We start from the raw sequence: 22,087 nt of genomic DNA, 5'->3' as shown, positions 1-22,087 counted from the left end.
TGTGAACAAAGATATTAAAATACCTGATGTAGGAGCAATGCTACAGCTTTCCAGCTCGCTGGGATTGGGGGCTGGGACGAGGAGCTCCCAAGCTCCTGTATGGCATCTTTACCTCTGGGTCACTGTGGTCCAGATCAGCTCATTTATTCTCCTGTTGTATCATTGTTACAAAATCAGGCTATTTTGAACAAGTATGGTGTGATGCCAAACCATAGGAGTTAATGGTATTTTTTCGGTCTCTTCATGAGACTTTGGGTTGACCCAGTAAGTGACTAAGCACTAAGAGCAGGCATCAAGAGAAAGAGGCGGTTTGCCATGAAAATGCACTGAGTAGCGGTTGATGAGAGCAGGTTTGAAGCTGATACCCAGACCCGGAGCAGTCAGCTGCCTCTTTGGCGAGAGCTGGGTTTTGGGTGGAGGTAGCCTTTAACTGATGGCACATATGAAAACAAGGATCCTCAGGCTGAATTTTTTTTTTTTTAATGACAGTGTTTTATTTAGCTGGCAGCTCTCCCTGTGAGTGGAGCAAAGAGCTGCCACCTTTATTACTTGCAGGAGTAAGGAGGAGGGGGAAAAATGCAGCGACTTAGTGCAAATATTGCCAGGCAGCAGAGGCGAGCCAGATGAATTTGTTGTTTATTGAGCTGGGTTGCCTGACAGATATGAAATTCTTCGCGTGAATTGTGTTGGGATTTCTCTGGAGAGCAGCTGTTCCCCCCCTTTTTTTTCCCCTTTCTCTCTTTCTGCGTGTAGTCACTAAGTAATTTAGGAGGACCTGGGATGGGGGGACATACTGTAAATAAAAAAAAGTAATCAGATTTGTGTGGCTGGGAAAAAAAATGCAAAATAATAGCTGCAAAGTTTGGATAAATGAGTTTGGGGTTTGGTTGTGAGATTTTTTGGGTTTTTTTTAATAAGTGCTTTCCTGCAGCCAACTGCTTCACAAAGTGAATGGACCTTCTCTAGCTACCAGTAAATAATGAGATATTCCTTTTGGCTGTTTATTTTAGTTGGGCTGCTTTTTCAACTGAAGTAAACAGTTTTTACAATATCTGGCGCTGTAAAATGTAAAGCGTAGCATGTGTTAGGAAAAATAAATGCCTAAATAAATGCAGTAAAGTGAGGTGAAACATGATTTTGAGCATGAGGGAAAGTGCTGACCCACCTGGCGAGATACTCCTCTTGTCTTCAGCTTCAGCGGGAGGTTACGTTGCTAACACGAGTTAGGAATTTGGAAATGAAAAGCATCCTCTGGGCCCAGCTCAGGAGGGACTGGAGTCAGCAGTGAGACACAGGCTGACTTGCATAAGGTTTGGATTCTCCCCTATTTCAAAGAAATAATGTTCCTGGGAGCAAAGGGCAAGTTGAACATTTGTACTACCGTAAAAACTCTTAATAAAAAGAGCAGGGGTGCTGGCAAAGTGCCCCTGCTCACACATCGCTTTGCATCCAGCTGCCTTCCCTCCCCAAGGAGCTTAAAGCCCCCCCCGGGTGGGTACATCCCCATTTATATCCCTATTTTCCTCTGCTGCATTAAGAAGTTGTGTCGCTTCTTGCAAACCTAGTGAAGAGCTCAGGAAGACCCAGCAGCAGCCCCCGTGTTGCTGTGAGCTCCAACACCCACCGCTTTTAGATGATGCTTTTCGATATCTAGCGAAGTACAGCAATTTTAAATGACCTTTAAGGTTTTTGAAACTCAACAGCTTGATTCTGCAGTGTGTTTGCGGAGCCCCGTGCTTCTGGGGTGGTGCTGAGGGTGAGGAGGGCCGGGGGGTGTGAAGGCAGTATAAATAATCATGCTGCGTTATTGGTCTTGCTGTGCAGGGACGATGGAGGCTCTCCGAAGGTTTGTTCTTCTCCAATATCCTTCACAGCCCTGAAAGTTTTAGCTATTTTGTTTTCTTTGCCTGTGGAACAAATAGCAAAGCTGGTTGGACACTGGTTGTTCCCTAGTCAGTTGATAAAACAAATTAATGGAAATTATGCTGTGCATATATTCAGGAATTTTTTGTTTGGGTGTGGGGAAGTCTGTAGCTATTTTGTTTTTGTTTTTGCAGATTGCTCCAACTTCACCTGGGAATTAATTTCTGCCTGGTTTTTGCTTACCACAAGCAATTGTGTAGATTATAATTTCCTAGGACAGACTCCTTAACTGATTCTTATTTCCTCTTTACCCTCTTCAGTGCCAGCAGACTATCAGCGATAGTAATTTCCTTTTCACTGACTTTATTAAAATGTGCTACAATGAATTGCCTCAACACGTGCAAGCCCACCAAATTGGTGTAGATATTTTAGACCGTGCAAAGTGTTTCCCAGGCAGAGTCCCCGCTCAGAAGGCTCAGCTGCCATAGGGACAGCGCTCTCGCTCATAGTAAGAGCATTGTCACTGTGGGCCAAGAGGCAGATAGCAAAAGCAAGACTGTCTAGTTTTGTGGCATGGACACTAGTGTGCTCTGACCTGGACTTTGCATGGTCAAGACTTGTTCTTTTCCGCTGGATAAGAGCAGTTGACCAAAAAAAACCAGAGGAGGTGCCCATGTCTGTTGGCATCTGCCATGTCTTCCCACGAGAGGAGGCAAAATCCCCAAGCGCTCCATCCACATTGTGTTTAATGGCTCTCAGAGTATATTTTCACTCTCGGGGCAAAACCCACAATATTTAACGCTGCCCAAAAGCTTTCACAGTGTGGGGCATAATGCTCCTGGCGAGCACCTAAGCCAGTGCAGAGGTGGTGGACACCCGTTCCGTGAGCTTGATAGGAGCTGGGCATGTTGAAAGCCAATGTGTGTCATTCCCAGAGCTGCGAGCCTTGAATGTCCCAGCCAGGGTCTCTCATGCCATATGAAACAATTTCTTGTGGCTGTCCCCTTATCCCAAATCGCTCTGGTTGAGAGATTAAACCATTGCGTCTTTTAACAGTAGTTCAACGTGTAGCTGAATCCAAGCAAAGATCTTGCATCTAAAAGATGCTCTGCTCAAAACTCTCTGTTTCCAGAGGAGATGGGCAGAAACTCCCCAAATTACTGCGGTTTGAGTGTGAGGGAGAGCCCGGGACCGTGGCCTGCTCGAGCTACAGTATTAATTAGTAGAGGTCGATGGTACTTTGTGAAGCTTTCCAATTGAAATGAGATTATCCCCTGGGTTGTGTAGGGCTCATGTGGTGGGCAGGTACCAGGCAGATTTATGACAACTGGAACAGAATACATTATTGGATGGGATGGTGCTTATAGCTCCTATCAGTAGCTGATATCCTAAGGGAGAAGATGAAAAGCTGGAAGAGAAGTGTCAAAACACATGCTTTTATATTCTTCTTCCTCTCTCTGTCTTCATAGATTGGTAATATCCTACCCAAACCCATAAATCCAGTTCCTGGCTATCTATCTGCAGTGGAGAGTTTTCTCCACCCTGTGAAATGTAATTTCAGGTGTTATGTGCTGTGCATAACCTGGCAACCCACCTACACACAGCAGAGGCAAAGTTATCTAATAACAATTGAATATTTGACTTGAAGCAACTTACTTTGCAGCCTTGAACTATTGACTTGCATTGGTACCTGAGAATTAAAAATACAGGCAAGAAAAAGGAAACTGGCATCTTAAAAGGTGACTGACATGAGCAATCTATTCTGCCTTAATGAGGTTTTCTTTTCTATTTCCTATGGCAGCAAAGACAAAGCCACCTGCCTTAAGTTGGGCTAATACCCATCACTGATGTGGACATCGCATTTGGGTATTATCTGGCAGTGGAGAAGCCCCAGCCAGGTCCCCTGGCTTCACGTGCAGCACTCGTGCTCTCCAGAAACCTCAGATCATTCCCGAAGCCTTCAGAGATGCTGGTGACTGAAGTGCAGCCGACTCCAGGGCAGAGCATATTGGCTGCTTCGTAATACCTAGATATACAATATAACGTTCAGCCAGGAGTAGGCACTGAAAATAAGTATTTGCTTAAAACCCTCTGGGAATTTAACCCCAAGTAAAATTCTAGTTAAACCCCAGTTCTCAGGAGTTGTCTAATGACTGGTTTTGAAAAGGAAAAGCAATGAGAAGAAAACATCTTAACAAGCAAATGGCACAAGTCTGGCTGAGCTCGTGCCTCTTTTTTAGAAAGAAAATTCTTGTGCTATTAGGGATGTTTACACATTGGGATACAGGGAGCATACCGGAGTAATGCAATTCTCCATGTAGTTAGTCACTAAATTAATTCCTGTGTTTCTTTGTCAGAAAGTTGGCAACACATCCTGTCATTGTGAGCAGCGGGGTTAATGAGCACATTCTTCAATATTAATCTTATAATCAAATTCTATTGACTCATCATCTCGTACACATCCTACAAAAGTCTTACTTTGTGAAAAGCTGGAGAGTTGTGCTGGCGGGAGGGAAGGGTTTGGTTCGGGGGCAGGAGCCAGGCGCTGGCTTTGGGCTCTGCAGTCCGTGCCCTGGGGGGGACCCATCTCTCGTGGGATACGTGTGCTGCGGGGGCATCATCGGTACTGATGATTTGTGGAATATTTTGGTTATGACAGGTCCACACGCCAGAACGCGTGGTGCTGTTTGCAGCTTTGGGTTTGGAGCTTCCCACTGGTAGCGGTTTCTGTTGGGGGTAACTTGCTCTTGGGAAGCCAAAATAAAAGGATTAAGTTGATATATGGCAGTAAATAGACTTTGGCCATTTAGATGCTGGCTTTGGATGATTCCTCCTAGAAAGGTGATATTTATTCCTGAGGATAAGCCCAGGTGCCGTGGGTAGGTGTGGGCTCTCTTTTTGCTTTTCTGTGGTGCTTTTCCTGATCTGTGTCCATTGGGCCCCAGAAGAATTCTTGTTACTGAACAACCATGGCACTTTCACACAGTTTTTCCTTTCCTCCTCTTATTCTTTCATCCCCTCTCCTGCCTTTCACCTTGCTCCACTTTTCCCAGACCCTCCAAGTTCAAACCCTAGTCGCAGTCAAGTTTGAATAGGACTGAAACGAGGCCAAACTCACTATGTCCCCATTAGAAGATGAGGAACGTTTTTAATGTTGAAAAATACATTTACAGCGTCACTTTGTGTTAGACATGAAGCCAAAGCCAGTACAGCCTTTCCTCAGTCAGGTCTGAGATATCGCTCGATAGCCATGTTTATTGTCGAAGTACATCTTTTTGCATTTTCAAAGACAAATCAGGTACTCAGCAGTCAGGGATGTCTCCTTTGGTGCTTTTACGTATTATTTATCATGTCAGTGAGTAATGCAGGGCCCCCTCTGTGTTGATGTGAATAAGGATGCCGAAATGAGTGTTTAAAATGGTGGTGCATGCTGTAACTCAAGGGTTTGGTGTTCAGAGGCCACTGTCACCAGCAGATCTAAATCCTGCTTTCTGCCTAATCGTTGTTGGAAATAATCTAAGCTCTCAAGGGAATTTAAAATGAAGAGGGTGAATGGAGAGGGCTAAAGAGTGCAGCTGGGTTTGGGTGCAGCTTTGGGACCTGCTTTGCTTGGTTGGGACCAAAGGTTGGTGCCAGCAGTCACTGCATAGCCTGGGCATTGGTCACAGGTCATCGTGTCCCCCAAGAGTCCCCAAAGCCCTGAGCAGCCCCACAGCAGCCCTCTCATGGGTCAGAGACTTCAGGAGATGCAGTTCTGCCAAGTTGTTTTGCTGAGGTGCTGCATCTTCCAGCATTTCCCAGCGAATCTCAGTTCAGAAGTGACAAAAATCTGCATTTCCACTCCAAAACTGCCAGCCCGGCTGACCTAGTCTGGTCTTGCAGCTGAACGGGATTTTCCTCTGTATGTGGTGCTGCCAAGGGCTGTGTTCGTGCCAGAGCTGAGAGCCCTCCGTCCCCCCGGTGAGCCCCTCCGCTCGGCGTTGCGCCCGCTGTCCCGCAGCGCGTCACTCCAGCATAGGGCATCAAACCATTCGATTGCTGATCTGCCACCCCCTGCCTGGCTAAAGGGGTTGGAAAACAGCGGAAAGGCTCGTTTTGTCCCCAGAGCCAGGTCTGGACACCAAACACCCCCAGGGACACGCATCTTTAGGAGGAAGCAGCAGTTTTAGAGTCGTTTCTCAGAGCAGCATCGGGATGGGTCCAGCTGCGGCATCTCTGCTGCTGCCGTGGACCAAGATTGCTTTGGGCATGATGTGGCAATAATTAATCCCCTGTCCATGCACCCCCCAGCAGTTCAAACTAGGTCTGGATCTGGTATGCACACATGGGGTAATTTCTGTCTAACTGACCTGAGCCATAAATACAGAGTTTGTGTCAGCTTTATGCTTTTGTGTTGGCATCTTGCAGACCGTAGAGGACCAAAAATGCCTGATACAGCATTTATGTGATAGAAAAAGCCCTAAGCCAGAGTTATCGTAGGACAGAAGAGCCTTGGTTTCCAAGGCTGTCGTTTTGATGTCTTCTCTTTTCTTTCCAAATGGAAAGGGAGTGAGCTGGAAAGCTGGGAAGTGCTGGAAAAATGCCGTATGAAAACCTTCTCCTACCACCCTCCTGGAGAACTGTTTAAAAAATAATTTATGAGAATTTTAATAATTCCATTTGGGGGTTTCTTTGAGGCTGTGAGGAGTGTACATGCCCTTGCTCTGCGCCGTGGTTATTGGGGTGCACTGGGGCATGGCAGGGGGGCCAGGGAGTTGGAGGAAGCAGCAGGTCCCTACTTTTGCCTCCTCCGCTGCTTAAAAGTGGTTAATGGAGGAGTTGGGGGAAAGGGAGAAAAATCCAGTCGAGAGTATGTGTGTTCGCTGCCGAGCTATAAACTTCTTGCAGATACGGACTTATAAGGCAACACTTAAAAGAATCTCATTTTGAGCCTTGTTGCATTAATGGGTAGTGGGTCTATTTTTAAATAAATTTACAAGAGGAGAAAACTTCCATTTTGTGAAATGGAGCAAAAAGGAAAAGTATTCTGAACCTGATCGTTTTAAATGGAGCATCCTCACTTTAGCAGCCCAGGAGCTAGTTATCAAAAGCCGCTGGTTTTCTTTCATTTCCCATCTCTCCCAGTAAAATCAGGGATGGGGAAGGAAGTGACAGGCGTGAAACGAGCAATGACATGGAGGGCGATCGCGCGGGGTGGGCGCTGAGCCTGGGAGAAGCCTCTGACAACCCAGACATTAGCAGCGCCTGATCCCACCGTAGCTGCCATCTTTGCCCTGTCTCTTAACAGTTGCTTCCAGTTGTAAATGTCAAATTTGGCTTCAAAGGGGGGGTTGAAGGGGAGGAAGGAGCAGAAGGCTCGTGCCTTGGTGTCTGTGTGTTCATCTGTGCAGATCTCAGGGATGCACGTGTGCTTTATTGATGAGTTTATGTTAGTTGTGTGGGTAAGAAGAAGCTTAAGCACATGCCTGAGTTTCAGTACAGGTATGACTCCCACCTACAGTAATTAACTGGCATTAACGAGCAGTTGGCAGCAAAAGCTTTGCACACAGATGGGTCAGCGAAGCGGGGCCGGGTACTCCGAGGCAGCTCGTGGGAAGGCTGGGCTGGAAAGGCTCTTTCCTCACCCTGATTTGGGCTCCATTTGAGCCATCCCCACCCCAAATCCTCCTGCTTCAGCTCAGCAAAACAGCAGGTCTTGGCAGTGTAGGAAGCAAAGGAACCATTTCTGCATCATCCCACCCGCTGGCCCCTCGTGGGTAAAGATCGGAGAGCCGGCTGTTACAATTTACAGTACATCATTTGGGTCTTACTTTTTTCCAAAAGGCTTGCAGAGGGGAAAGCAGGCTTGGATCTTAGAATTTCAAAATATCTAAAACATCTTTTTTTGTTTCAACTTCTCAAATTGCCCTTCCAGGGGCACAAAAAGTCTCATGCAGGAGGGTTTTGCAGCATATCTCCTGCTGCGCTGTGACGTGCCAGGGTGGCTGGGGGAAGGCACAGAGAAGTTGTGTGTCCAGCACATTTTTTGGCCACTGTGAAATTGCGGGTGATGATACCGTCACCCCCGATGCCAAGGCTCGCTCGAAGCTGAGGCTGAGCTGCCTTTGCAGTCGGAGCAGCCTCGGTTTGCTCCGTTTGGCAACGGCCATGGCACATCAGCTGCCTGTGGGTCCAACCTCAGTAGCCGCAGGGCCACGGCAGCAGACAACGGGGTGTCAGCCAGCAGCAAAGCCTGCATGGGGAGGGAGTTTTGGGGGGTTAATTCCCGGGTGTTCATAAGCAGTCATTTGTATTCCTGCAGCCTCGTGCCAGGGAAGCCTCTGTCCTGCCCCATCCTGCTCTCCGCAGGGAAAAGCTCTCTCTAACCCTGCAAAGCACCCAGACACGGGCAGCCCACGCAGCACAGCCGGGAGATGGTTGCCACACATGTGGGGCTGAGCTCAGCTAACCGACAGCCCCCCGAAAGCCACGGTGGGGCTGCCAACCCAAAGTGCTTTCTTGGCAGGGTGCTGGCACCCTTCAAAATGGGAGCGGTAGCAAGGTCCTGCTGGGATCCTGGTCCAGAGAGGTTTTTCTCCTCGTTGCCGCTGACATCTGCACAGACATCCTACACCCTTGCGCAGCTCGGGCTCAAGACACTGGAGCTCTCCCAGGCAGAGAAACTCGATAGGACAGTTTAATCCTTGGCTGCGACAGTGAAAATATCAAGGTCAAATGTGCACTGTCATGAAGGTTTCGTTTTTCCCCCTCGCTCCTCTAACCTTTCCTTTTATACAAGATACATATGTCAGCATGACTCCTCTCCAGCTGACGGAGCTCAGCTGATGTTTCTGTCCCCATTGCACGTGTGACGGTCTGGTGGCAAGAAGCCTCCTCTCCTTCATCCCCCCCGGCTGGGCATCGCCGCTCCCCATGGTGGTCCCCAAAAGTATGTGCCTGGGGGGGGGATGCAGCAGCCCTGGCCAGCAGCTTTGGGGCATTCTGCTCCCCCTTTGCATGGCCAAGAAACTCTTGCAGAGGCTGCAGCACGGGGGACTCCTGCTTGCCTGCGGTCTCCAGCTGCATCCCATCACAGCCAGAAAATATGGAAAAATCCCAAAGTGTCTGCCTAGCCCTTGCCAAGCGTGAAAGCTCGGCAGCAGAGAAGGGCTGTGCTGCGTCGGCAGAGCCTTGCTCTCCTAAAGGAGCGTGAAAAGCCGCCCTGTCCCTTGCTGCGTGCGTGCTTTGCAGGGGAGAAGGTATCTCGCGCAGGGACAGCTGCGCCATGGGAGGTTTGGCACGTCGCTATTGGTCCCGACAGCAGGAATGCATCGTCCTCCTCCTCGGAATGCCGGGCGGGCCGTAGTTCCCGCTCCCACCCCAGCGGGACCCCCCCATCACTCGCACCCCTAGCACGGGAGCGAGGGAAGGTGGGTCCAGCCCCTTGCCGTGCACGGGGCGAGATCACAAAATGCTGATGGGTGGAAAGTCCTGCCTGGGCAAGAGCAAATGCAGCAGGACGAGCCCTGCACTGAAGAGGGTTTGCTGCCGGCAGTGTGCGGAGGTGGGTCTGGAGTCACCGAGGTCCTGCCAAACCTCGCTGGGGCTTTCTCCAAGCTCTTTATGTGGGATCTCAGTTACGAAAGCCCACAGCCACCTCTGAAGCCATGAAAGCCATTGTGGCCGCCTGTTTGGATGCCGTTGCCTGTGCCGATACTTTTTCTGTCTGAGGCTGAAAGCAAAGGTTTTACACAAGGTGGTATTTTTACTCTTGATCAGGGAAGAGGAGCTGGAGGGGGTTTGACCTTTGGAGTTTTTCTGCATTTTTACATAGTGGGCTGAATGCATGAAACCATCTCCTTTCCTGAGCAAACCAGCAGCACACGCTGCTCTTTTGCTGCTGCAAAACCTGCTGCGGGCACGGTCTGCTCCCATCCAGGCGTGCCTGGACACAGGGAGATGGGACGCTCGGCTCCGTGTCCCCCGGTGCTGCTCCCATGCTCGCCCCCTCGTTAGTGTGGCAGCAGCCGGCGTTTCCGCTCGGCGAACGAGCCAGATATATTTGTAACTTAATAGGATTTAGGAAGGCAGTGGAGAGCGTGTACGCCCGGTGTGTGGGAAATCTATTGATACTAAACTGGAGGAGATTGTTTAGCAAACTTTGTCACCGGGCTTGCAAGGCAATGAATCAGCCGCGGCACAGCGGGGACGTGAGAAGGGGGTGCGGGATGCAAGGCTCGTCTTTGCAACTGAAATAGGGGCAGCTCAGATGGGAAATACCTACCCTGGGTATGCAGTCCCCCAAAACCCCACGTCCTCTGTAAGGGCAGTGCCTTGGGGCCTCTGCTCTGTCCCCTGCAGCCAGGAGGCCAGCTGAGCATTGCAGTACGCTCACCCTAAAGTTTTGCTTTTCTTTATGCGTTTACCAGCAGTTGAAATAGCAGTTCATCACACGAACAGCTCATTTAGCATCGCCCCACGGTTGCACGTATAGTCCAGGTACGTTAACCATGCTGCACTGACACGTAATTATTCTCCATCAGGTAGTGAACTTCCTGGTTAAATGAATTAGGAGTAATTATAGGTATCACAGCGTAATTGCAACGTGACTGCTGTTTGCAGGATGACTAATTGCCGTATCCCGTGAAGCAGCTCTGCCATGTGTACACACACACCGGGGTCGAGGAGCTTGCATTTGCTTCACCTCTTGCACTTTGAAACTGTGAGGTTCAGCTGGCTGTTCTAGTGTCGGGAAGCAGCGTATCGACTCATCTTCATGATGGAAATACAGACTTTTTCCAAGAACTTCCTTCTTCCCCTATCCTCTGCCTCCTTTTGGACTTGTGTCTGGTTCAAATGCCTGGGGACCGGCTGCGCTGGGGGAGGCTTGCTGCCGCTTCCTTGCCCCCACGGGCATCTCCAGTTCTGTCCACCTGCAAAACAGCAGGGAATCCACGCAGGAACAACATAGTCCTTGCTTTAACCTCAGCCCAAAATATCTCCCTGATGTTTGCATGCTGCAATGTGCTCGCGTTGTATTCGTGCACGCTAGGTGATGCGGTGGAAGAGCATTTCAGGACTGAGGAGATTCTCCCAGCAGAGAAGAAAATTGCAGTCCTAATTCCTTTGGTGAATTAATGTTTTGCTGTGTGTTGCTCCATCCCTTCCCTCTACGCCCCAACCCGCTCCCCCCCCGCCAGCCGGGATGTGTGTCCCATCAGAAATGATGCTGAGTCTGTAGTTGCGATTTGCTACCTGCCATAATTATCCTACCTGAGTTTTCCGTGACTTGGAGCCAAAAGTTTGCTGCTGAGCTTGGCTCGCTGGGAGCCTTGTGTTGGTGGGATATGGATGACGTGAGCTCAGGTCACGAGTCCTGGTGCAGAAAAGCAGTGGCTGCAGCCTGGGCTGCAGCTCAGGAGACAGCTGTTTAAGTGATACGCAACATCTGGCCTGGTTAAACAAAGCAAATAATCACATTGTAATCGGCCAACCTGTGAAATACCTGCTTCTGTTGGGAGAACGCTCTTTATGGCAAGGAAAAACATTGCTGGGGTTATTTTTGTGCCTGTGTGCACTGTGCTTTGCAACACTCTCAGTTCTGTTTCTTTGGACCGCTGGTGACATCCAGTAGCCAGCAAGCTTAATCACAAGAAAATATTTTCTATAGATCTTTCAGAATATCTACTTCAGCCTGAATTTCAAATAAACATTGCCATGTTTGGAAATCTCCCTGGTGCCCCCCCCCCCTCCATCCTCTCTGCGTGAACTTTTGCTGAAGGGTGACTCATCATAATCCCTTCCCTAACAACAGAAACACCAGGCTGAGCTGCCTTTTGGGATCTGAAGGGTCTGCACTCGGGTTTTGGATATAACAAAAGACAAGCCACTCGCACACTCTCGGCCACCAGATGGATTTTCCCCATTTTTTTGCCCTTTTTTCCCCCGTTTTCTGATTTTGCTGTGCAGTTTGAGCTCTTTCTCAAGCGGCAGGAGCGATGCCCCAGGATGGATGTGCCATGCTGATGCCGATGCGGCGCGCTCCTGGGTGCTTCCCAAGCAGGGACATCTTTCCCCTGGGAGCTCATTAAACATGGCCAAAGGCACAACCGGGATGTATTTATTCCCTCCTCCCTGCCCTCTCTCTTCTGTGTAGTGGATTTAAATGTAAATGTTAACTTCTGGCTTTAATCCTCCTGGGCGGTGGGTTTGGGAGGTGGATGAGCATAAAAATCAGCGGAGGCTGTTCTGCTGGTTGCCCAGGCTCTTTAGTTAATGCTCTGCAAAATTGGACTTTGATGAGGGATGACTTTAAAGGTATAATTATAGAGGTGCAACAATTAGCTAGGCTGGTGTGGATGTAAGTATTTCCAATTTACAGCCAACAGAAAGCTCGCTCTTTGGCAATCAATAGATATCAATCTATGAACTCCAGTGCATCAAAGGGGACCAAATCAGTCAAATACATCCTAAAACACATTATTTGTTTCTCCAAAAAAAGGCGAAATGAAATGATGACAACCCACCAGTGACGAAGGCGTGTTTCCTTCGGCTGTGGACTTCTTAATTAAGTTACTCACATGTTAAGCGTTAGACAAATCCGACATTTAGGACTGCAGGGAGCATTTCCAGGGGAGTGCTGTTGGTTTAGTTAAACCTTGACAGCAGTGCTCTGGGCTGAAACCTAACCCAGCAAAGTGCACGTGGCGGGGAGACTTCCCGAGGCCTATTTACTTTTTGATAAAAGTCACTAAAAATTACCTCAAAGCCCAGGATAAAAGCACCAATTTGTTACACACGCAATACGCAGTCAATTTTATGCAAGTTAAATCACTTCCCTCCTCTCCCTTGTCGCCATCCCCATCCCCAGTTCATCTTCTAAGGATGTTTCATTACAAAACTGACAATTTCAAGCTCAAAACCTCCTTTTTAGGGTTTGCACAGCACGAGCCAGCAGCAGTCCCCAATGATTCATAATCATAACCTGCCCTTGGCTGCGGTTTGTTTTCCAGCTCAATTGGCCTCTTCCCATCGATCCCCCAACGGAGTGCCCGTGCGTTGTCCCCGCTGCGAGGGTGGGCGCTTGCAAGGTGGTTAGAAAATCAAGTATCCCCTGCTTTTCTTTTGGGGTGTTTTACACAAACGCATATATGTGTGTTGAGAGGCCTGCCCCAGAGAGCGGCTTTAATACTTGTCTGCTCACTGGCAAATACCCAGTAAGGAGAAAAACATATAAAAGAGAAGAAAGAAAGAAAGAGAAAGTGTGCTGCCATTACCCTAGCTTATACTTCTTAATTTATTTAAAAAAAATACAATATCCAAAGGTTCCAGCTGCCAACTTTTTCTCTTTGATGGCCTCATAAATCCTTTAAATTAAAATTCAGCATTTTCCCCTAAATTGAAGTTAAAATCTATTGATTTAGTAGAGAGAGGATGAAGCTAAATGTGTATTTGTATGTATGTCTGAACACTCTACTTAAAAATGTTTGGGGAAAGGCCTTTAAATGAAATAGTTTTGCATTCATCCCTCCTGTTTCTTGGTAATTCTGTGCTCAGTGGTAACACTGAGCTCTCCAGGTGGAGAACTCGAACGCTGCCTGGAAAATCATAGCTTCAAATATAGGCAATTGCAGAGATATACATAAAATAAATAGCTTTGCAAGAAGCGTGTGAGACTACCTCCATTTCCGATGCACAATAGCACAAATCCTTTTATCAAAATTCAGATTTGTATTTAGACTTGTGAGATTAAATTTATTTGGGGGAGGGAAAAAACCTTCCTGTAAGACTTTCAAAATACCGAATAAGGGAGCATGGCTGAGAACTGGATGGGGCATCTGGGAATGGTCCTGAAATTGGGGCTGAAAGGGGTTCACCAAAGACATCATTACTGTGATGGGCTCGCGCGCCGGGTGCTCGCTGGGTTCGAACACCCTCGTGCACGGCACAACTATTTTGCAGGCATCTGGGAGGGATCGTAATGAATTCTTCATTCAGCGATTGAGCAAGTAGCCAGCCTGATGAGTGCGGGGATAGATGATGCTTCGATCGGATTGCTGCCAAAACAGCCGCTGCTGAAGGTGCTGCTGCCGTGGGAGGGGATTTTCCACATGTGCATTTATTTCCCCGGGCTTTTCCAGCTGTGGAGAGCTGCTGGGCTGTTGCAGAAGGACTTGTACGGTGCTGGCAAGGAGCTGTACGTGGCCACTGGGCACCTAAAAATAGGTGGGCTCAGTGCTAAAATACCGGGCTTGCAACTGCTGCCTGTCTTTGGGTTCGTCTTGGTTTTGGGGGGGATGATTTCTGGCTGTCAACCCATCCCCGTGTGTTCCCTAACTGCTTGCCTGGCTCCATACAATTATTTTAAGGCTACCTCCTCTGTCAAAAACTGACATGCTGGGAAGGCATTCGTTGCTTTAGTTCCTTTCTTAATTTCTCTGGGCTGGTTTCAGCCAGGCAGTCGTCTGCTGGTCGGATCTGGGACTGGAAGGGAAACAAGAATTCATGTCTCCCGAGGCACCGGGTGGGAGGGAGGGAGCTCTGGGAGCTCCCGGCCGAGCCCCGAGTCTCCCGTGTCCCTGCCTGCACCCCGTCCTCACCTCCACCAAAAGGGTGGGCTCCTTCCCCTGACTACAGCCAGTTTTTCATCAAAATAAAAACAAAAAAATTAATTGCAATTAATTTGCATTTTCCAGTGGGGTTCGTAGTGGCACAAACAAAGAAAATCCCAATTTGTTTTAATGTATGTGAGCCAGTCCTAGCGCTCCCTATCCTGCTAAGATTAATTCACGTTTGCATTTACGCCCATAAATAGTCCTGCTGAATTCATAGGGACCAAAGGTACGTGGTGATGAAGTCTAAAAGGGGGCTCTGAAGGATCGGGGCTGTGGCTTTGCAGTAATAGCAAACCAGGGCACTAACATATGACTCATATAAATTGTGTGAAACTCCCTCTCTGATTTCGATGAGCTGTTATCTTTCCTTGCTTTGATATGTAGTGAAGGGGATGGTGGTGTTGTAATTAAGAAAAAAATGAAAAATGCACTGATGTTTCACTTTTAGATCTTTTCTCCCACTTTTCTACTCACTTCCTCATTATTTAAGGAATATAGTCTATATATATACATATGGAGGTATATACATACGCAGATATATGCGTACACGTATGTATGTGCGTATACGCATGTGATGGGTATATATCTCTCCCACCCCTGAGCTAGGTCAAAACTATATTGTCTTCCGAGTTCAAAATGCCATGCCTTTTTTTCCCAGTGGATTTGGCATTCCTCTCGGAGCCAGCAGGATGTTTTAGGCCGGGAGCCACAAATAATACAAAAAGCAAAGCCAGGACTGTGACTTTGTTTTTGAGCTTTGCTTGTAGATCATTGCCATGGAGCAGGCTTCAACACAGAGATGCAGCAGTTTCGGGGGAATCGAGAGAGGTAGCAGGGGTGGCATTTTGAAGCCAGGCTCTTAATTTAATTTTTCCAATGCTCCAGTAATTGCACTTCACCTACCTGTGCTGCCAGGTTGAGAGCAAGTTTGTACCTCCCTTCCAGAGTGATTAGAAACCAGCTTCCCTAGAAACCTTCTGGGAATGTATTTAATTGGGCTCTAAACAATAAAATGGGAACTTCATAGATTGTTATGCATATGTGACTTTTTTTTTTTTTTTCTTGCTTTTATACCTTGTCAGCAGCTTGCAGCTATGGTAACAACACAAAGATGAAACAGAAACTTGATTAAATCAATACATCAGACAAGTACCTAACATATACTCTGCTTCTTCAGCCCCCAAATAGAAAAACTGCTGAAGAGCAAGATTGAGCTAGACGGTAAGGTGGTTTTTTTCCCCCCTGGCAAATCATTTGGGATCACTGTATTTATTTTTTCAACTCTTGCTTTTTCATTTTTCCCCCTTTTTAACAAAATTGGGCCTGTCATTTAGATTGCAATGTTTTGCATACTTTCAAAGTCACAGGGCAGAGAAGAAAAATGAAATACAAGTTGTTTGGGTTGGTTTTTTTTTTACTTGGGAAACTAGATGGTGGTCCTAAAAGCAATTTAAACAGTGTTTTTGCAAAGCTCTACCTGTGCGCGGAGAAGCACGCAGCACTTGGACTTTCATGTTGCAAAGCAGCCAGGAACCCACGTCCACCCTTTATATTGTATTTCCCTAGCATGTTTGCACGAGGGTTGCAAAGTGCTTTGAAAATTCTCATTCGGCCCCATAATAAACGTGTCGAGGAGGGTGATAGTAATTTCAGAGGTGGAGGTAGTGCAGCCCCATTCCTCCAGCCTGCGGTGAATAGGTGCCGTCCCTCCAGCTGCAGCTCTCGGGATGCTCCGAGGATGATGTTGTTCCAGCTTCACCCCGTGACTCAGCCGTTGAAGCGGGAATTGCATTCAGCCCTCTGCTTCCCATCCCAATGGCATGCGTAAACAATTACTGTCATCCTAAACCTCCCTTCTAATTTGTAAAAGCCTACTTTTAGTGGGGCTTGAGTTTCCCAGGCTGACAGGCAGATAAATGCCGGGGAGAGCCGGCGGGGATGTGCACGGCAAGGATGGGAGCCCGGTGCGGCGTTCCTTGCATGCTGGGAGGAGAGGGATAAATCCAGCCAGGAAACATCGCTCCATACTTAGCCTATGCGCTGGTGCAGAAGGAATGCAGGATGCGGCCCGCAGGACTGATGAACAAAGCGAGGCACCAGAGTTTGTGAACCCTTAAAATAAACACGAGGGGTTTTGGTTTGGTTCGGTTTGGCGGGTTTTTTTTGTAGTGCGCAAACTAATTTTTACTAAGTTTAATTATTTTCGTGGACAAATTTGAACTGACAAGGGTATGCAATTGTAAGGAGCCTTAGCAATCTGAGTAATAAAGAATCTCAGATGAATGTAATTCCTGCTCTGTTTCTACCAGGAGACTAAATAAAAGATGCCGAGAACCAGACTTCTCACTTGCTAGAAGCAGACAGGATTGGGGCCCCAAATTGAAAGCACATTCTTAAATCATGTTAATGGCCCTGGGATGTGGTTCCTCATTCAAGCTCCATTGTCAGCCATGGGAAGGCTCCTTCTCCGGGTTGGGCTGGAGACAGTTTGTTCCTGTTTGGTAGAACCAGCTGGTAAAATCACAGCCAGTTCCCAAAATTGCCTATTTAAAAAATTGCCGTCAGCAAGTTTCACTCCTGGCCTCTCCTGCACCACCCCCCAGGAGCAAATCTCCGCTGGCATCTCTTCTTGGGCTTTTCCTGCCTGCTCAGCCTCAGCTGGGGAAATCCTCATCCCTTATGGGAGTGGATGGAGAGGGACCCCTTGCCTTCCTCATTGCTGGTCCCGCTGTGTTGCCCTGCAGCTCTCAGGGCGAGGTGGTTGAGTTTTCTGTATGGTTTCCATACGGTTGGGTGCTGCTCATTGCAAAACCTCACCGGGGAGATTTTGTGTTGCTCTAAATGAGGCTGCAGTTTCCATCGTAGCGGATCGGGGTCTTCCCTCTGCCTTACTCTGTAGACAGCCCCCAAAATGCGAATGTTCCCGTGCCCTCTGACAGGCTGAGTGTCTTGCTTGCTCACTCCTTTTCTCTTTGGACACTTAGACATAGTTATAGCCAATTTGGGGGTACTCTGAATTGCAAGCTGTTACAGAATCAGAGAGTCATGGGACGGTTTGGGTCAGCAGGGACCTTTAACGATCATGTAGTCTGAACCCCTGCTGTAGGAAGGGACATCTTCCATTGGATCAGGTGGCTCAAAGCCCTGTCCAAACTGACCTTGAGCACTTCCAGGGATGGGGCATCCAACTTTATGAGTAAGCTGGTCCAGTGTCTCACCACCCTCAGAGGAAAGATTTTCTTCCATATATCTAATCTAAATCTATTTTAGTTTAAAACCATTGCCCCTTGTCCTATCACTACAGACCCTGGTAAAAAGTCTCTCTCCATCATCCATTACAGTTACATAGTCGTGATTTTGGAAGTGCTGTTCTTGTGGTATCTATTAGCAAAACTGCCTCAGTTGATGTGATCTCCTTGGCAGTGGCTGGCACGAGGTGAAATCTCTTATCTTTTATACATTTGTATTCTTGTGAAACATGGATTTCAAAGTCTCAGTAGATGCATTCGGGCAGTTTCTTTAAATAACCAGGGACGATAAAACGTTATCAGTGGAAAGGCCATCTGTTCGCCTTGCATTGTCAGAGGAGTGGAAGTGCAACTTCTCTCCACGCATCCCTTCCTCCATCCAGCCTTCCCGGGCTCTCCAGCTCAGGCACCGATGGCTGTCATACCCATTTTCAAACCTCTTCTTCCAGTGTGCTTTTTCCAGCTATTTGTGTGCCCAAAATCCAGGTGTCCTTGGAGGAAAGGTCGCTCTCTCTGTAGCTGGCTGATATACCGGGAGCTCTTCATCCCTTTGAATTTCTCTATCGTTTGACACTGCTCACGTGTGTTTGTTTGGCCCAGACCAGGGGGACCAGTTAACCTTAATCAAGGAAGGCAAATGAAAGGCTGGGAAATAGTCTTGTTGAATTGTTTAGATTTAAAGATCTGACATTAGAGAGAGTAAATGTCAAATTGAGTTTAAACAACAGAATAACACTTGAAGGGACAAATTTTTCTCTGGTGTATATGGCTGTGAATCCACTTACTTCCCGCAAAGAATTTGGCTGTATTTCTAAGCAAGCCTTGCCTTGCTGTTCGGAATCACGGGGCTGAACTTCACAGCAGCCACCCACTAACTAACCTGCGGCACTCCAGCCTCTCCAGCCGCGGGGACTCTCCGCAGCCCACCGCAGATGCCGGCGGGAGCTGCTGCCTTTCAGACCAGCGAGAGGCTTTTTTTGCTCTTCCTTATCCTATAACCTTCCTTTTATTTGGATAGCCCTTGTTTTTTCCTTGCTCTTTCCACCATACCTTGCTTTCTGTGTTGACTGGGTCCCTGTCCAGTGTATTTTCCACTAACCCCACCAGCCAGGATCCCCCCCGAGCACTCCAGGACCTCCGGTGTCATTTCCCACCCGCAGTCGCCCTTTGAGGATGAGCAGGGACGAGCTGCAAATTGAAAACCCCCATTTTGAATCTATTTGTGTTTCTTCTGAAGGGCTTTTCGTTTCCATGCAGATGCTGTGCTCAGGAAACGATGTTTAATCATCCCTTGATTGAACAGAAAAACGGCGAATATGCTCACATTCAGGTTTTTCTCAGAAGCTGTTAGACGATTGATCAAATGATGAGAAATCTCATTTGGCTCAGTGGGAGCATGGTCTTCAGTTGGGAACTTATTTATGAGGTCCTGTAATGAAGATAGATGATGCTTATGGTACCTGAAATAGAAAACAGAGCTTGTAATTGAGAATGCAGGAAGGTAGTGGTTGTATTGTTAAGTACAAGCCCCAAGAAAGCACCTGAAAAAATGTCAGGACCCTGATGCTGCCGTCAGGTGTGCGTGCTTGAGCATACTTCCAAATGCTTTGAGCCAAAATTATTCCATGTAGCCATACCCACCAGGAGTCTGTCAAAGGCAGCGGTCCTTGCAGCAATACGGAGTGTAAGTAGCAGGAGCAGCATGGAAGGAACATTAATTAAAGAGTGCTTATGAAGTAATTGGCATTAAACATCACTGGAACCGCCTTGCTGAAGGGTTGTAATTATTGCAGAACACGGTTGCCGGAGGCTATACACAAAATATGTTATCACAGAGGGCAGGCGCAGCCCAGAGAAATAGCACGTGGATGGTTTGTGTGGTGGGATGGAGAGCGGGTGAGATAACGCCCGGCGTGCTCCCAGGGCGGCTGCTGCCGTGCTCCTCTGCCACGCGAGCAAAGTTAACGTCGTTACATCTCCCTAATGAACAAGTTCTGGTGGGCAGAGGTTGGGAGCAGAGAGCCAGCGCTGCTCACGGGGCTTTCCTTTGGGAGTTCCGCCGCAGGGCTTGCTGTGGCCAACGGATGGTGATGAATGGGATAAAATTCATGAAATCTTGTTAAGCAGGCAGCGAGGAAGGCTCAGGAGGGTTTGGTTATGAGAGCTTGACAAAGTGGTGGCAGGGAATGTTTGAAAGGTGCAGGTATGTTGGAAAAACATTAATATCGCAGGTAAAGAGGGGGGTTGTGTGTGTAGGTCACAAGGATGAGCTTAACTGGATGAACTGAAGGTGCAGTAGGATGGTGCGTGACTATCAGATAAAATAATAACCTTGTCTAAAAGGTGAGGCTGGACATGGTCCAAACTACAACTGATTTTCAGGTCTGTTTGTGCATTTGCTTTTCAGAGGCAGAAGGTTTATTTTTCCAAGGGTTATGCTTTCTGTCGGATTCCCTAAACAATTTAGGGATGGCTTAAATTTTGCACACCCCTCCCACCCCAATAAATCCATATTGGATTCTCCATCATTGGGAGTCAAGCGCCCAGCTGGACAGGCAGCTCTAGCCAACGTTTGTAGCCTTGCGGTAGGTCTCTTCTGCAGGATGCTGAAGGAGATGGTTCTGCTATGACTGTATTTAGCACGGAATAAAAAATTTGGTTTGCATAAAGAGAAGACCACCATCGTAACAGCGGGCTGGTTCTGGTTAGCTCGCTGGTGGCTTTGCAGAACCCTGCTTCCCAGCACTTCATTTCTCCGTGGCCACTTCTGGAATAACGTGTTATTTGAGAATAACAGCGCACGACAGCACAAGTCAGGCCATCGACATTCGCGAATTAGGTTCTACACATTTATAATTTGGGATGATATAAGGGCAATGTGCTATCCTCTGGGAGCAGCACTCGCATCACATGTGCCGGATTCCCACTCCCGTATTATCTTTCAGGGCTTTCCCCCGCCACGGCTCCCCGTCCTCCGTCCCTTCTCCAGGCAATTACTCAGCTGTTTCTCAGCTGTTCCTTGTAGCGTGTTGCTGTTGGGGATGAGAAGGCAGTACCGCTGCTCCATGGGTAGAGGTATTACTTCTATTTTTTTCCCCTTTTTTTATGGCTGGGATAAGCTGCCGCCAAGCTGCTGGAACAGCTGTGGGTCGGCGACAGCCGAGTGCCGGGCGTAGCAGTGCCCAGGTCCGGAGGGAGCGGTGAATTGAACATCTCGAGATGGATATTTATGTTTCTTGAGCCTGGCATCACTCATGTTTGTAAGAGACTGGTTCCTGAGCTTTACAAAATGAGGCCCTTCGGAGGTGTGTAATTAGGGAAGGGCTAGTAAAATAAAACTGATCTCCTTAGGCTCAAGTCCTAACAAATTCTCGTGCTCCCTGAGCGGTTGCTGGTTTTCACACCGTGTTCAACTCGAGGCTGATGAATGAGGACCTGCTTCCCTTCCTCACCCCTTTAATCTACCGGGAAGCCCATTTGCAGTTACTGTTAGATTTGTTTCTAACCTGGTTTCTTTTTGAACCCGGTTTTCTTTTTTCCATATCTGACAGCATTCCGCTCTCAGCCACACACGCTAACAGCCTGTTATTATTGCTGCTTATCAGACCATGCCCCAGTGGCTCTGCAAGTTGATGCTTTTCTTTTCCTGATGGAGACACAAATCTGGGTTTCTCTGAGAGGATTCTTTATATTGACCGCAAGGTTTTCCAAAACTTGCAACCTCCTTATCCTCTGCGAGGGGAAATGGGGATGAAGCCATGGCACAAGAGGGGTGCTGTGCTGGGCTCTGCCTTGGGAAGGAGATCGTGTCACTTGGGCACATTTCTGAGATGCATGCCTTGCAGGTTGGTCTTAGTTCAATTTTGAGGCAGTAAAGGCTTATTTAACTAGAGTAGGAAAAACAGCAGCGATAATCATTGTCATCTGGCTGTGTGTGAGGTTTTAATTAAATACCCTTCATTGTTCCTATTAGTTGCTTTTACCAACCTGGCACCTTTCATGCTGCTGAGCAGCTTTCACGTGCTGTCAGGAGGAGAAGCCTGATCAGGTCAGACCCACTTGTTCTCCTCCAGCTCTTCTTGTTAGTTCATTTGTCTTCAAAGGCTGCTGTCAGCACTTCTCCTTACAGGCACCAAAGGTGCTCTCCTGTGTTTCTAGAGCTCATGGGTGATTCAAAGAAAGGCACAAGCTTCTCTGTCCCATTTGCATCTTCCAAGCCCTATATCCCAGTGCAAAGCCTTTTGCTCTGCAGCTTTGTGCATTGGTTCATGGGTGCCTCCCTGGGAGCTCTGCCTGGAGATGCTCCGCTGGCTGGGGCACGGGCAGGCCAGTGGTGGTGGAGACCTGGCAGCACAGAGAAGCTCCTGGGCAGGGTCCACCCTG

This window comes from Haliaeetus leucocephalus, unplaced genomic scaffold (genome assembly GCF_000737465.1).
Source record: "Haliaeetus leucocephalus isolate CR32 unplaced genomic scaffold, Haliaeetus_leucocephalus-4.0 Scaffold295, whole genome shotgun sequence".
NCBI lineage: Eukaryota > Metazoa > Chordata > Aves > Accipitriformes > Accipitridae > Haliaeetus > Haliaeetus leucocephalus.
This window is presented reverse-complemented; position numbering follows the sequence as displayed.